Here is a 15,926-nt window from a genome sequence, read left to right as displayed (position 1 = left end):
TGGTCTCTTCCATGGGCTGAATGGAAATACCTGCTCTACCATGATCCTTTCCAGGGGCTGCAGGGGTATCTCTGCTGTGTCACCTGGAGCACCCTCTCCTCCTCCTCCTCCTCCTTCTTCTCTGACCTTGATGTTCACAGGGCTGTTTCTCACACTTTTCTCACACTTTTTTTCCCTCACTCTTCACTTGCTGTGCAATTTTGGTCTTTCTTAAATATACTTTCCCAGAGACAGCGCCAGCCCGGCTGATGGGCTCAGCTGTGTCCTGTGGTGGGTCTGTTGTGGAGCTGGCTGTATCCAACCTGGGGCAGCCTCTAACCTCCTCCCACAGGGACCCCCTGCAGCCTCCTGCTACCTAAACCTTGCCACTGAAAATTTTATACAGGCTGTGGTCCTGCAAACGGATTCATGGAATCCCATATCCCAGGTAAATTCTGCCTCAGCAAGAGTCAGTGAATTTGTGCTTGGATTCTACTGCAAGACTGGAACGATAAATCAACACATTTTTTAAAATCAAGCATAATTAATTACGATCACATGAAAACACTACTTATGAAAAGGGAAGCAAACAGTGTGTCAGTTGATGAAAAAAATTGTGAAGTGGATGCTTTTTAATGTGAAGCATGTGATTGAGCATTTCTCTTGTTCTTAGGTATATTCTTTAATTTCAAACATTTCCTCAAATTTCAGCTTTGGATGAGAATAAAGCAAGGCATATTTCAACCTAAAATGTGAGTGTTTTTCACAGTTACAGGAAGTCAAAATAGCATTGTCAAAATATCTTTTCCATCTTAACAATAGAGTAGGTACAGCTAGTTCTTTTACATTGTATGAACACAATAAACCAGGTTATTCAATTGGCTTGCTTGATGTCAGCCTTTGAAATGACTTTATCATTCTTGCAAAACAAACAAACAAAGAAAGTACACGCTTTAATGGTAAGAAGAAACTAAGGGAAAAAATATAAAAAGAAGAAAATAAAACCACTGTGAGGTTACCCAAATCCTCTGTACTTATAAACATCCTATTATCAAGAAAAGCATCACTCTCTGCTCTGCAATCTTGTCGCATACCTAGACCTGCAGTTCTGTGTGAATTCAGCTCCCTCTGGTGTGCTGAGCTAACACTGCTCTGTAACCGATACCGCTTGTCTTATAAGCCCTCTTGGTTTGTTTGATGGAAATGAACAGGCTCTCTGAATCTATTTTTTTTTTCCTTTGGGAATTCTACATCCTAAGCACATCCTAATGGATCTTTAAAGGACTTCGACTTTAATTAGTTGTCATAACTCTTTAATCAGATCAGCTATGTAATTTAGAAGAATAAAACATATAATTCCATATCTATTCACTCTTCTCATTAATTTTTTTTTTGTATCATGACACCTAAAAGTGCACCACAACTGCATTGTGGCAGGCAATGTAAAACTAAAAGACAGTCCTAGTCCTAAAGGACCTTATATCTTAGACCTTATGTTTCATTTATAAGTTGCATGCATTTTAAACCAGACAAATCAGAACATGTCTGGAAATGTAAAGTTGCATATCAGCTTATAAAAATTTGAAACATGGCCCAGACAGAGCAGGAGGTCCAGGGTTGCTTCAGAAGCCTCTAGTCGCACACAACCAGAGCTAAGGGTTGAAGAACTCTGAGTCACTCTGGTCCTTCCTCCCACTGCTCCCTCCTTTTCCTGGCTCCTAGCAAGTTCAGGAACTAAGAGCCTGCAGCTGAAAGACTGCCAGGTACACATACATGCATGAAAGGACTGGCATCATTGCTCAACGGCGGTGTGAATTTTTAGCTTCCAAGGCAAGGAAAGATAATTTTTGAAAGCTGAGTTGTTTTCTTAGTTTGTTGAATCTGGCGGTGTTAATATTGACCTCATCAAAGCATGTACAAGATACAAGTGGTCAGATAGAGCACCCCTGACCTTCACAGAAAACCTACAGCTTCTGACTCTTTCTTCAACAGTGACAGGGAAAGAAAATCGCTCTGATTTTACTCAGAGGAATTTGGGGAATTAAATAAATTATCTTGCTGATGTGCTTTAGTAAAGCCAATAGGCTAAGGGAGGTGATCCTTCCCCTGTACTCAGCACCGGTGAGGCCACACCTGGAGTACTGCATCCAGATCAGGGCCCCCCAGCACAAGAGAGACATGGGCATACTGGACAGAGTCCAGCAAAGGGCCATGAAGATGATGAAGTGACTGGAGCATCTCCGCAATGAGGAATGGCTGAGAGAATTGGGACTGTTCAGCCTGGAGAAGAGCAGTCTCAGGGGGATTTCATCAATGTATGTAAATAACTGAAGAGAGGATGCAAAGAGGATGGAGCCAGGCTCTTTTCAGAGGTGCCCAGTGACAGGACCAGAGGCAACGAGCACAAACTGAAACACAGGACATTCCCTCTGAACATTAGGAGACACTTTTTCACTGTGAGGGTGACCAAGCACTAGCATAGGTTGCCCAGAGAGGTTGCATTCTCCTTCCCTGGAGATTTTCAAAAGCCACCTGGACATGGTCCTAGGCAACTGGCTGTAGGTGGCCCTGCTTCCTTTCCCCAAAACTTCACTAGTGTGGTTACTATTATCACTAATTTCTGTGCTTTGTTATGACAAAAAGGTGGTAAGAACATTAGCAAGGATGTTGGAATTTATATTGGTGACCAGAAATGACAAGAAGCGTGACTTGACCAGAAGTGACAAGAGAAAGAAGGCAGGTGAGGAGACTGAAACAAAAGCTCTTGCTAGTTGATGACTTTTCACGGGAGAAAGAGTGGCAGCCCAAAACAAGTACAGCATGAGGATATGAGTAAAGTGCAGTAGGCTGATGAGATGAGGGAACATGTACATTGAGAAAGGATGTATACAGTGGTATCATGTACTGTTTTTTCACTCTTTGGGCAGGATCTATCTTTTGTTTTATTTTTGAATAGCGTGCTATGGTGATGTCAACATTAATAACACCCAGCTGAGCAAGCTAATCAGAGGGCAAAATACTGAGCAAGCTTCTGCCAAGATGTGCTGGGCCTCTGGCCCAGGCATAGGGATTGATTCTTGTTAACAACGGAAGAGTACTTCTGAGGCAACTATGTCCCAAAATGTTCTTGTTATTTCTTTTTAGCTATTTCTGCTTCACATGCTCCTGGACATCTACTGCCCTGCCTGAACTGTATTGCATGCTACCTGTTAGATATTCAGCCGATCTCCTAAAGAAGAGAGGATTGGTTTAAGATCCTTTCCTCAGAGCGAGCCTTTTAAGATCTCAGATGAGCCCAACAATTCTACAGCAAGAAATTACATTCCTCTTGCCACATTTCTCTGTTACAGAATAGGTACTGTCATTATGGCTTCAAAAGTAATAACAGAATTGATTTAAATAATATGATTGCATTGCATCCATTTTTAAACACATGTAACTATATTGGAAGGAAGGTATTCCATCTGGTAACCCATCTGCAACTCCTTCTATACAAGAAGTAAGTATTCATAAGAGAACATTCATATATTTGAATTCTCTGAACATATTGTGACCTTCTGTTACTATTCACATAGAATATCTCAATTTAAATATATGTTGGATTTTTAATATCTTTCAACAACTGCAGTATTGGAAAAAAAGGAGTGAAATCAAGAAGTATGAACCTTAAATGAACAATCTGTTGCATATCCAAATTGCTCATGCCTTCACGTGGTCAGTTTGACACAGAGAAGCAATCCAGAACTGTAACTTCCTGCCTCATTCCAGTAAATCCAGTTCAAAGGCCTGGTGGACTACCTAAGTGATACGCATATAAACATTTTTTTCCCTAAAAAATAGATTAGAGGCTTAAAAAGGAAGTTTTAAGTAATAGTAATATACTTAACTTTTTCAACAAGATACTCAGTGCAACACTAGGAATTTTATTTTCATCTGCAGTTTAGGAGGAAGTTCTGTCTACCCTCCCTAATTTAAAGAGGGTCAGGTAGGTAGCCGTAACTAAGCTGTGAATCATAATAATCTCTCTGGCTTTGATTTAAATTCCTTTCTGAAAAGCAAAGGGTAGGAAGTCCCCAGTTTATATAGCTTTGACAACTCAGAGGTGAGTTATCTAGGACTTGAAGTAAAAGTGAAGCAAGAGAGTCTCCTAATTCCTTACTCAGGCAGCTCCTTGGTAATGTATTTTGCAAACAGCCGTAGCACTTTAAGGCATTATTCTACCACTTCTTATTGTAAGTTAACAAACCCATAGTTTTGGTAGAAGGGTTATTCATTTTAGCACAGCCTAATCAGCTACAACTAAGAATCAGTACGATTAGCTTGAGCAGCATAAATGAGTGCTTTGAACTATTTTTAAGCTCATTTTAGCAAAAACAGATCAGCAGTGGCAGTACCACATCTTCTCGGTACCTGTTCCTGGGAATCAACAGCTGTTTTCAGTCCTCCCCACCGGGTACAACCTTTCTCCAGCATCTAACAGTTCTTTCCACATGTTCCTCCTTCACACAGTTTTCCTAAACTGGTCTTTGATACCTCCTGCAGTCTTTGTCTAAACAAGCTCTTTCCTGAAATCTCCAGCATAGTCCTCAGTTCCATCCTGCACCAACCCCCTTAACTATTGTCCCAAATTCCTACAAGCTGGCTCCTTACCAAAATCATCCCCAGGAGGGAGGCAATGCAGCAGGGGAGATGGCAGTCAGCAGCCATTTCTTTTTAAAGCTTCATTAATTCTCACATGGGATTTATTACCCTGTCTCAGAAATGCTCACTTAATTGACGGCTGAGAAAGGTAAACTCTTTCTGAAGTGCTGATAAGTAAGTATCTTACTTAACTTACCCGGCTATCTAGATCCAGACAGGAATGTCTGTCCAGTGGCTGAGTTAAAAAGTAAAGAATTAAATCAATATGCAATCCCAGGAGTAGAGGAATTACAGATTAAAGGATGACAATACAGAAGTCTCAGATACATTTTTTTTTCTGAATGTCACTTACTGGGAGAGAGTAAAAATTCCTAAAAACATATTTAATTAGAGTAAATATTTCCCCAGTGAAGTAAAGAAGCAAAAACACAAACACAATTGCTATTCTCCACGTACTAGATGTAGAAAAAGCCACTGGAAATATTTCCCAATAATTCAGCAGACTAACATTTCAGTAAATTAGCAGCTTCATTGTTAACCATTTATCACAACTATTCTTAGGGGTTTTTTTTTCCCCCTCATTATGGCAAGACCTTTCAGCTAGAAAACACTCAGAGCTGAAACTCAGTGTGAACCCACGGGCTTACACTTGGCTCAAGTCAATCCAAGGGCTGCCAGCAAAGGAGCAGTCCAAACTTTCACTGATTTTTTTTTTTCTTAGTTTTCAGTTAAATCAGCTTGCTAGTCTGACTCATTGCATGACTGGCATCATTACTAGAGCTGATGCAATGGAAGTGGTGACATCACACCTTTCTAGCAGCAGTAAAGTCTCACATTGTCTTCAGTTCACTACAGAACCACACCTTAAAAAGTATATAGGGGCCAGAATACCATGCAAGTGTGAAGCACAAGTAAATTCTGTGGAAAACAGCACGAATCAGAAGAATTCAGACACCTCTGGACCAGTCTGTGGCTATAGGATAGGCCAACGTTTGGCAGTGTGTTAAATATTTGGGAGGAGGCTTCCGCTGCCCGGCTTTCCAGTGTCACGGGTGCGTGACACGACGTGCCGTTCCCGCTGAAACGCTCTCTGCCAATTCAATTTGTTCAAACAAAACTTTGACAGGTTAACTTTGCCCGGGCGGGATGACTGCTACAACAGGCGTCGGTTGCCCACACAGCCCTAACCCTTTGTGGTTCAGGCACCGCGCGTTCCTCCGCGCCCAGGATAAAAGCAGACAGGCAGCATAAAATCCTCACGAAGTGCTTTGCTAATTTGACAAAAATGTAATCATGTGCCCACACCTGATCTAGATCAAATTTGTACTGCTGGGTGATGTGGCATGGTTCAGAGCCAGCGGTAATGATTGTGGAACCACAGCGCTTGGCTAAGGCTTCTCCTGTGGATGAATTACCCGTACGGGAGACTGTAAATACAGAACGCGGCCTATCGCTGTGGAAACGGCTTGTGTGGGCTCCCCAGAACATGCCCCAATCCGCACAAAAGAGACATAGCGTAACCCCTTGCCAAACCACCTTTCTTTCTACCCTTAGAGGGAGGGTGCTGGGTTAGCCTCTGACTGAGAGCGTTCAGCAGGGGAGGGGAAAAACAAAAAACAAAAAAAAGGAAATTACATGTCTGAGGTTTTTCTTTTGGGCAAGTCTCTTATAAAAATAAAGGAGTGTGCAAACGTCTTTGTTTCCCTGCCAACTTTTATAAGAACTAATTAAGACCAAGGAGAGCTTCATTTTCCTGTTTATTTCGCACCGAGAACAGCTAATGAATTTAACCTATTGATGATTTTGCAGCTGCCTGCTTTAATTTGCTTGTGACCGAGAAACAAAAAGTTAGTGTAACAGCAACAAGTTGCCAAAGCAGCGGAGCGGTCACTGGTGCGTGATCCAGCTGTGAGATCAAACTTCAATTAGGCAGCTGTGGCAACAGAGTGTGGGCTGTCCTTCAGAGGAAGAAACCAGTATTAAAATTATAGCCGCTGCTTAGAAGTTGCTTATTTCCAAATCGGCCGATTTGTCCCTAATAAGGTCAATATAATTGTAACGGTACAGAGCGCTGGCATTTATTCCCTGCTAAAGAACATCATGCACTTTTCAACTTTATGATTTATCTATTGATTGCAATAGAAAATTCAGGCCATAAAATGCAGTGGTAATTGCTATCAATAAATGAAGAATTATGTTTTAACAGAAAACAATCTTCAGGGATAAATAAATATTCACAGGCCTTAGCATAACTCGTATTTCTTAGTTCAGGCAAATCGATTACAAGGCATTTATTATATTGAAGAGTCCTATGGACTTTATGGAAATCATACAGAATTCAATAAAGAATTTTATGGCTGCTATAAAACCTACAAAATAATTGTTAATGTTCCTTTGATTCAGAAGGTGAGATCTCAGCCCTCTATAAATCAGTGACAGAACTCCCGATTGAGGCTGACAGAAAATGAGCACCCAATCATTTGTAGCTCTTATTTATAAATTTTTCCATAAATTACTTTAAGTGACTGGGGACCCTTATGAGTTTTACTCACATTAAATTCCACAGGTTCTTTTTTTTTCTGAAAGCCTGTGGGGAGGATGATTCACTTCAGGGGAAGTGAGGTACTTTATTTTCTTGCTTTCCTTAAAAAAAAGCTCTTCAAACTTTTACGTTATTTCAAAATATTATTTCAAAACAATTTACAAATATTAGACAGGGGTTCCGAAACTGTGGTATCCTAGCACTGGAGTACGTAAGCTACTGTAGAAGGCATGTGCAGTCCTTGGGAACTGCTGCTGCCCTGTTGCACCACGAGTCCCCAAGCCAAGGCTAACCCTGCCTCAGCTCAGGCATGAAGATTTCTACAATTCTAACAAACAGAAACATAGAATATCGAATAACAGCTAACTCTCCAAATTTGCACTGTTACATGTTTGTTCCAAAATTACAGACCTGGAGATGTGAAGCTTTTCCTGGGACACTGGGCAAAAGCCTTTTCCTTACAGCAAATAGAAATTGGCCACCAGCACCCTCTGGCTGGAACGCCGCAGTATTAGAAAGACTTCCAGTGCGTGCATAGAGTCTATGCCATAGAAAGGGGAAATGATGTGCTGTGGTGTGTATGTCATATCAGAGCAGCACAGAACCCATATTATGTGTTACTTGGTAACAGTCAGTATATGATGCTACTATTCGTTTACATAGTAATCGCCTCCGCTGCTGCTAGGCACCTGACTTTGTAATCTTTCATCATCAACTTTTGATGTCACAATTCAAAATAGACAATTTGCAATAACGGATTTCACCAATTCTTCCTTCTCTTATTTGCATATTATTTAAAAGTCATATGCTATTTAAATTAATATATTGTTACAAATTACACACAAAGCAATTTTTGTTCCTACATTTGTTAAGTGGCAATTAAAGATGTTTGCATGATGAACATTTGTTTATTTTTTTCCAAGTAGTGGAAAAAAATAGAAAGGAAGGAAAAGGAAAGGAAAGTCTTTCTTTTCTTCTTAGAAAGACCTATTTCATCAATTGTTTCCGTGAATGGACATTCATGTGTATAGACACAACAAGGTGACAAGGAAACAAAAATATATCTGAAAACTGAATTACAAAACCATTCATATATTGTTTGGGCGCATAGCTTCACGCTGTAAATTTTTTTTTTCATATCTGGCAATAAACCAGTCACTTGTAACGCAAATAGTATTGACTTGCAGTGTATTAGTATCAGTTCTGACTTCTAACAAATTAAATTCTCCCATTATCTGGGAATTTATTATCTTGGCTACAGATGCAATGATATTTAGCTTGCCCACAGATCATCCAGTTCAAGATCAGCAGCAATATAACCAACCTTTCACTAAATTGGCTGTTTGGGCCTATTGGTTCTCAAATCTTTGTGTTCTGCAGTGAAGTATCGGGATCTTTCTAATTACAGGTACTGCAGAACATGTTTTTTCTACTTATTTTGTGTAGTCATGAATTGAGTGTATAAGTTAAACCTCCTGCATACAACTGAGCAGATGCCCAAAACCAGCAGACCCTGGTTTTAGGTATTCTATAAAGCATGCTGTCTTGCAGGTTTTGAACAATTTGCAAACTAGTATGTTTATTCATATGTTTTACATTTTAGAATTAAATTGCTTAGTAAAGAATTATATTAACAAATATTCAGAGTTCAAGGTGAGATTAAACATTATAAAAGTTGCCTATTTGCTTAGGCCTATGCTTGAAAAAAACTATTCTACAAACTTCTAGTCACATAATTTAATGTAGAAAAATGCTGACATGGTATTGATTTACGTAGATTTAACTGATGTTCTGACACATGACTAGAGGGTGTTCTCCATAATCCCAACTCAGCAAAGCATGTAAGAACATGCATAAAATTAAGTATATACTTTGTACCACTAATATTTCATGCCAATTAACCCTTATCTTTGCTGCAAATTCTGCTATGCCTGTCTTGTATCATAAACATGTTACATACATATTCCACATGTTATATACTCCATATATGTTATATATTCCACATACCTATTTCAATGTTATATATATATTCTAAATAATATCTTTATATGAGATTTTAAAACTAGATTTCTAAAATGAACTACTTTTTGAATTACATAGTATCTGAGCAATCCCTTACATAATCCTGATTCACACCACGTAGGTGAGTTTTTATGATACAGACGATGTGGTCTAACTATGTGCTGACTCCGAAAGGGGCACTCCGTCGCCAGTTATATACCTGCACCTTGTACCAGTTGTGCTGTTTGTCTGGTCTCACTTTTTTTGGGGGGAGGGTTAAGGTTCATTTTCTCTCAGCTTAACTCCTTAAACTCTTTTGGCTTAACCTGGAGTTGAGCATCAGTGCTGGTAGGAGCAAACAGCCAGGAGGAGTGAGATGGAGTGGCATGTCCCCTTTGCATAGCAGCGTCTAGCTTAGCACTGATGTATTTTAAGACCACATTTCCAGTGCACTGCACACCGTTAAGAGGCCCAGCCTCTGCGTTTTAGCGCACGAAACCTGCCCCCCCTTTAGCTTTTAAACAAGAGACTCATGTCTAATTAAATGCAAAGCTGCTTTTAAGAAATTGATTGAAAAATGTTCTCCTAGAACTCAGATTGGCTTTTATCTGAACATAAAAGTCAGTTTATCAGAGTTAATCCTTTTAGTATGCACTTGTCTTACAAGAACGATTTTCTTTCATTTGGTCAAGACAAAGGAATTCAGGAATTTCTGTAAACGAACCCTCCCATCGCTTTGTCGCATTTTTGTTGACGTGTTGGCAACATTCCTTTCAGTTTTAATTGGATTAAGCACATAGAAATTTAGTGAGTTGTAAATCAGACAGGATTCCAGCTACCTTTTTGCCATTGTTAAAAACGAAAGGTCTAGCAAAGAATAAACCTAAGTAAAACCAGAGGTAGTCTCTTGAAAGTAAAGAAATCTTCTCACTGCATTTGCTCAGTTAGTTAATGGGAAGACTGGCAGAATGACAGATGATTTTCCACACTTTCAAGGAGAAGTCATGCTAACGCTAACCCCGACACAGTCTTTCCTTCAAAAAGAAATGTCAGGATGCTACATGGTGAAAAAACATGAGTTGCTGCAAATATTTGATCCTCTCACTTCTATTCATCTGAATGGGACTACCTTCTACTGCTACAGGTTTTGATAGAGGAGCAGTCCCACCAAGGAGCTAAAAAGCAAGCACAAAAAGATGAAATCTCTAGGGTCCCTTCCAGCCTATGCCATTCTATGATTCTATACCTGTTTAATTTTTGATGCAAGCTCAAATTCAATGGAGAAAGTGAAGCATCATTCGAAAAGGCAGAAAAAATAACTACTTGGAACATAATGGAGTAATTTAATTTGAATACTAATTAGTATACATTTCTACTACTAATGTGATCCTCTGAATGTAATTGCTAATTCTAATCGCAGTTAATATTTATTCCAACTTAACTCTTTTTATGAGGGAATAATTGCACAAAATGACATTTCAATAGAGATAAAGTTGAATAATAAAAAAGCCAAAGTGCAAATGGAAGGTAGGTGTAAGAGAAAGACTGTTAGGTTCCTGGATGTAGTCATTCAAATTATCAGATATGCAAATGCTGCAAGTTACTGCAGTTTCCATTTCTGATTTGCTTCATCCACCAAAGGGAGACTGTTGTTTAAGTGTCATTTTTGTTGCTAGAAATTTTCCAATAATTTTAGCACAATATAAAAAAGCAACTGTTCTACATTCTCAAACAAATAAGCTTTTGCAACAAGGGAGTGTGCTCATCTTTAATATAATCAGAAATAAATTAAAATGTTTTTTGACTGAAAAATTCTAGCATTATTAAGAAAGGTCTCACTTTTGAGCTTTAAATAACATACTTCTTTCCTTTAGTTTTTGACAACACAACACAGTGAGATTAATAAGACACCGTTGCTTCAGCTTAGCTGGTAAGCAGGAACTTTAGCTCATTATTTCACTTCTAGCAGTATTTAATATTCTCAGCTTTAATATTACAAGACACTGTTTCCATATGCCAGTACATCAGTAAAGAATCAGATAGGACATCAGGAATCTTTTGAACCTAAATGCAACTTTCAAATCCAAACCTAACTCTCAGTCCCTAATTATAGGACTGCTTAGTTATTTTTTTTTTAAATACAAGTCAAAATTGCTTTAAAAAAATTCTTGTTAAATCTGTGCTGAAAATTACACCTTCATGTAAAGAAGTCTAGAAAGAATGCGTGGTTTTAATGAGGTATTGGGGTAACATAAGAAACATAAAGAAGAGTTACAAAACCAAATCAAAATAAACTACTACATTTTCTAAAGATGAACGGGTGATTGATGCTCTACAGCTTATCACGGAGGCTATCAGGTACTGCATGCTGAATGGTCCGTTGAGAAATGATTCAGCTGGTGAATGTGCCATGCATTCATTATGTTTGTTCATAGGGGTCCAAACCCACTTCCATTACCAACACAAAAAGCTGTGAATTTTCAGCTTCTAATAACACCATTAAACTTGTAAGCTGCACCTCTGAAACTGCACCTGGGGTTCTCATATCCTCCCACTCTGATATTAAAAATATTCTGTGCATCAGCTGGTATTATGCATGTAAAAATGACACAAAGAGAAGCTTTCTCCACAGGCTTATGCTGACACCAACGCCCTTAGTCATTTTAACACTACTGTAGCATGAGGATTTTTGTCCAGACAACCGTAATCACTGAGAAAACCAGAACTTCAATGGCTGAGACCATTTAAGCTGTGTGCACTCTAGCATGTTTTCTAGAAGTGCATTTAAGAAAGAGTGTGAAAAGAATCACCTTTTCTCACTGTTATTCCAAATAACATCTTCAGTGAAGTTAAAAAAGTTGTCTTCAAATTGATACTAAACTTTTGACAGTCTGCAGCTGTTCAGAGCTAACTTTTGTAAGCCTGTTTCCACTGTCAGTCCCTGTTTCTGGAGGCTATAACTTGTCAGTAAAACTCCAGTCTCAAATTAACCATAGAGAGGGATTGTCAGGGCTGGAAGCAAATTAAAACTCAAATCCCCTGGGATCACTCTTAACTTTCTACTCCAGCTTGCTGGTTTTGGTGCAGAATTTGTATATGTCCATTAGCCAATGTCAGTGTCCTGGTTTCGACTGGGACAGTTAGTTTTAATTTTTAGCTGCTAAAAGAACTCTGTGTTTTGGATTTAGTCTGGGATTTGTTATGAGAAGAATGTTGACAGTGCACTGATGTTTACAGTTGGTGCTGAGACATCAAGGACCTTTCAGCTTCCCATGTTTTTTGCCAGTGTGCAGGAGCACGACAGAATGGTGGGGGAGCATGGTCGAGACAAAGGGACCACAACTCCTCTTGTGATTTGAACTTGGACCTAGCATTGAGGGCTACACTGGCCAATTGAAAATTCTATATCATGCAATGTCATGCCCAGTATATAGGTGAGGGTTGACTGGAAAGTTGGGAATTCTCTTCTAAGGGCTCTCTCTTTGACTCTCGGAGTTCTATCTTTCTCTCGCTCTCTTTTTGTGCCTCTCACTCGTCCAGGACTGCAGTGTCAGGACTCGTTTCGGGATTGCTTGCCGGGACAGGACAGACATTGGTCACAGGGTGGTGAGCAATTATACTGTGTATCACTTGTTTGTATATTTTTTTCACATATTATTATTATTTTATCACGATTACTTTTGATTTATTATTATTATTATTATTATTATTATTATTATTATTATTATTATTATTATTATTATTATTATTATTAAAATGTTCTTTTCGCAACCCACGAGTCTCCTTCCCTTTTCCCCTTTAATTCTGTTCCCCATTCCTCAGGGGTGGGGAGGGTGAGTGAGTGGCTGCCCGGCGTTTAGTTGCCAGCTGGGCTAAACCACCACGGTCAGTTTAGTGAAATTAAAGTTATTGCAAATATTGAAAATATTCTAAATTGTTTTCAATATAATATTGAAAACATCAGAAATTGAAGCAAAAGCAAAGCAGCAGTCTTCCCAAACAAGTCAAACTGACTCAATCTGCCTTTCCAGCAGAGTGACAAAACCTGTAGCTAAGAGGAACACGGTACACGTGACACAGCTCGTCTTTGCTGACACTGCCCTGCTGCACGGTCCACCCTGACACTACTGTAAACAAAATCACCTATCCTGCTTCATCTGATCAACTTCACGGACACAAACTGAAGCATCTAAATTAGGTGAAAGGCTGCACTGTGTTCCTTCTTTTCAGTGGAGAGAAAGACAACTTCAAAGAATAACTTGAATGGCCTGCTGTCTTTCCCCTAATCATTGACTATGAAATTAGCCTTAGGCAACTACTCTCTAGATTAAGCCTTTAAAGTTAGGAAAGATGAACCTGGGCTACAGAGTAGACAAATCTACTGCAAGATGGGTGCAAAAAGTATTGGAAACGGTTCCCAGATGAGTTAGCAAGGGTTGACAGGATATACTAAATACCATTCTTCAGGCCTCTTCCAGATCTTGGACTCATTCATTCATAGAATTTTCACTGTTCACCTGACCGGTTTTGAGAGCATGCTTATTAAATTTGCAGATGACAGAGAGCCAGGAAAGACTGACAAGTATATTGAAGGACACGAGTGGTATTCGATCTTGACCAATTGAAAAAAACGAGTTGAGGAAATCGCAACGCACTCAGGTAAAGGCAAGTACAAATTGTCCCACGCAGGAAGGATGTACACACTGAGGAGATGGCTAAAATTTCTGCAGAAAATTATCTGGGGGTGCAGGGGATGGCAAACCAAACAGGAGTCAAGGACATCGTATTGCCACAAAATTCAACCAAGCTCAACGCAGTTCCAAGGCAAGGCAGAGGGAAGGGACATACCAAATGGAGAAAGGAGTACGCTTCAACTGGACTGACAGATGCCTGTAAGGCCTATGGAAATATACAGTATTCACCCAGACAATAACTCTGGGTAGAAAAAAAGGATTTACCTGTGTATGTGACAGACAAATGGCACATGCCAAAAACAATGTGTAAAAAACGCAGTTACTGAGGACGCAACAACTGAAAAGATTTTCCTGTCTATAGAAACAACCCCACGTAACTTCTTCACGTAAGAAGAAAAGCTAAATCTCTCTTGCGCTTATCTTGATCGTGTACCTGCACAAATAAGTATTTCCTGTGTTCTCAGGGTGTTTTCAAAGTACAAGCGTGTTACGCCTTTGAGGATCCCTACTTTCTGTTTCATACAAGAACGTCGGGAAAGCATCCTCTTCTGTCTGGACTGTCCGGTTCTGCTGGCGCTAGCTGGCTGTGCCGCAAAGCGGCACCCCGTGCCATGCGGTTAGCCCAGCAGAACGTCTCGCTGCTGTGCCTTTGCGATTTTATCCTCTTTTCACAGTAACCAGGAAACTAAACTCACTCAGATTTTGTCATCTTCCATCTCTCCAGTTTCACACGAGTGCCCCTCTTTGTGATAAATCCAGCCACCAGTAATGCTTCCTCCTTGCTAGACAGCACCCTGAAAATGGTATCGATGTGTAAAAGATATTAACTGTAAACGTGTAAAGAATCATTGAAACTTTATTAATGCTCCCTAAATTTGAAAAAATTCTGATGTGTGGTCTCTATGAAAGGCTGTATCTGCCATGATAAAGAAGCCACAATACACAGGGCTTCATAGGTGAATTATGGCACCTCATGATGCCGTATGACGCATTTAAGAAAGGCAGCACCATGGTGTTCAAAGAACCCCATGGTTCACAAGGAAAACAACTTAATTCAAACAAAATGCTGGGAATGAACATTTTGGTGTCGCTACACCTCTGTAACAAAAAGAAAAACCTCTTGCCTGTGCTATAAGCTCTTAACTTGCAGCCAGACAAGACAGCAGAGAGAACAGGCAGGATGCACTGCGTAAGACATGTACTCTTTTTGTAACGAACATATTATTTAGGCTGAAATATGTGACTTACGCTGTAATTCTAAGGCTTTGTCTATCATTCTGAGGAGGGATTCTTCCTCATAAACTCATAAAAGAAACCATCACCTAGTGAATATGAATAACTTGTGTATTTAACAAAAATATTACTTTGTGTCCTGAAAGCAGAACATTTATGGAATCAGTCACTGCCTGGAAAATCTATGCTTACCTCATAAGAATGTATTTCAGATTCCTTAAAGATGTTTATGTAACATTACTTAGAGATCAAAGATAACTTGATTACTAATGAGGGAAAAGAAAATGCTGATTATGTTATCTAAGGATATACTGGCTCAGATTGAGCACTAATATGACCTTAAAGAACTAGTTTCAACTAGTCAAGGGAAAGTACATAAAGCTGATAGGAACCCTAAAACACATTATCAATTATCTTTATTTATAACTTAACCTCGAAGGACTGAAATACACACTATGTATACTCAGTGAAAACTAAGAATACATTTTCTTTTCCCTACAAAACATGTACATCTATTTTTCATAAATTGAACTTTAGATTATCTAGACTAGAGTAAAAATGCATCCTACTGAAGTACAGAAAACTGATTTGTTATTAGCAGGAAAGAACCAAAAGTAATTTTGAAAAATGAATGGGAGAGGGAAATTCCGACTGCAGTGAAACTGGTGGAGTTCTATCTTCAGTAACTTAAATGCACTGTTGATTTGGTGATGTAAGCAGGCCAAATATGAGTAAGCTGTCAAAGAATGCAGAAAACCTAGCATACCTTAATTAGTTAAAAAAAAAGCTGAGTACGTTATTTTACTGTGAATTATTATGTGCTTATTATATATTTT

This window comes from Tauraco erythrolophus, chromosome 3 (assembly GCF_009769465.1).
Source record: "Tauraco erythrolophus isolate bTauEry1 chromosome 3, bTauEry1.pri, whole genome shotgun sequence".
NCBI lineage: Eukaryota > Metazoa > Chordata > Aves > Musophagiformes > Musophagidae > Tauraco > Tauraco erythrolophus.
Note: the sequence above shows the minus strand (reverse complement) of the source record.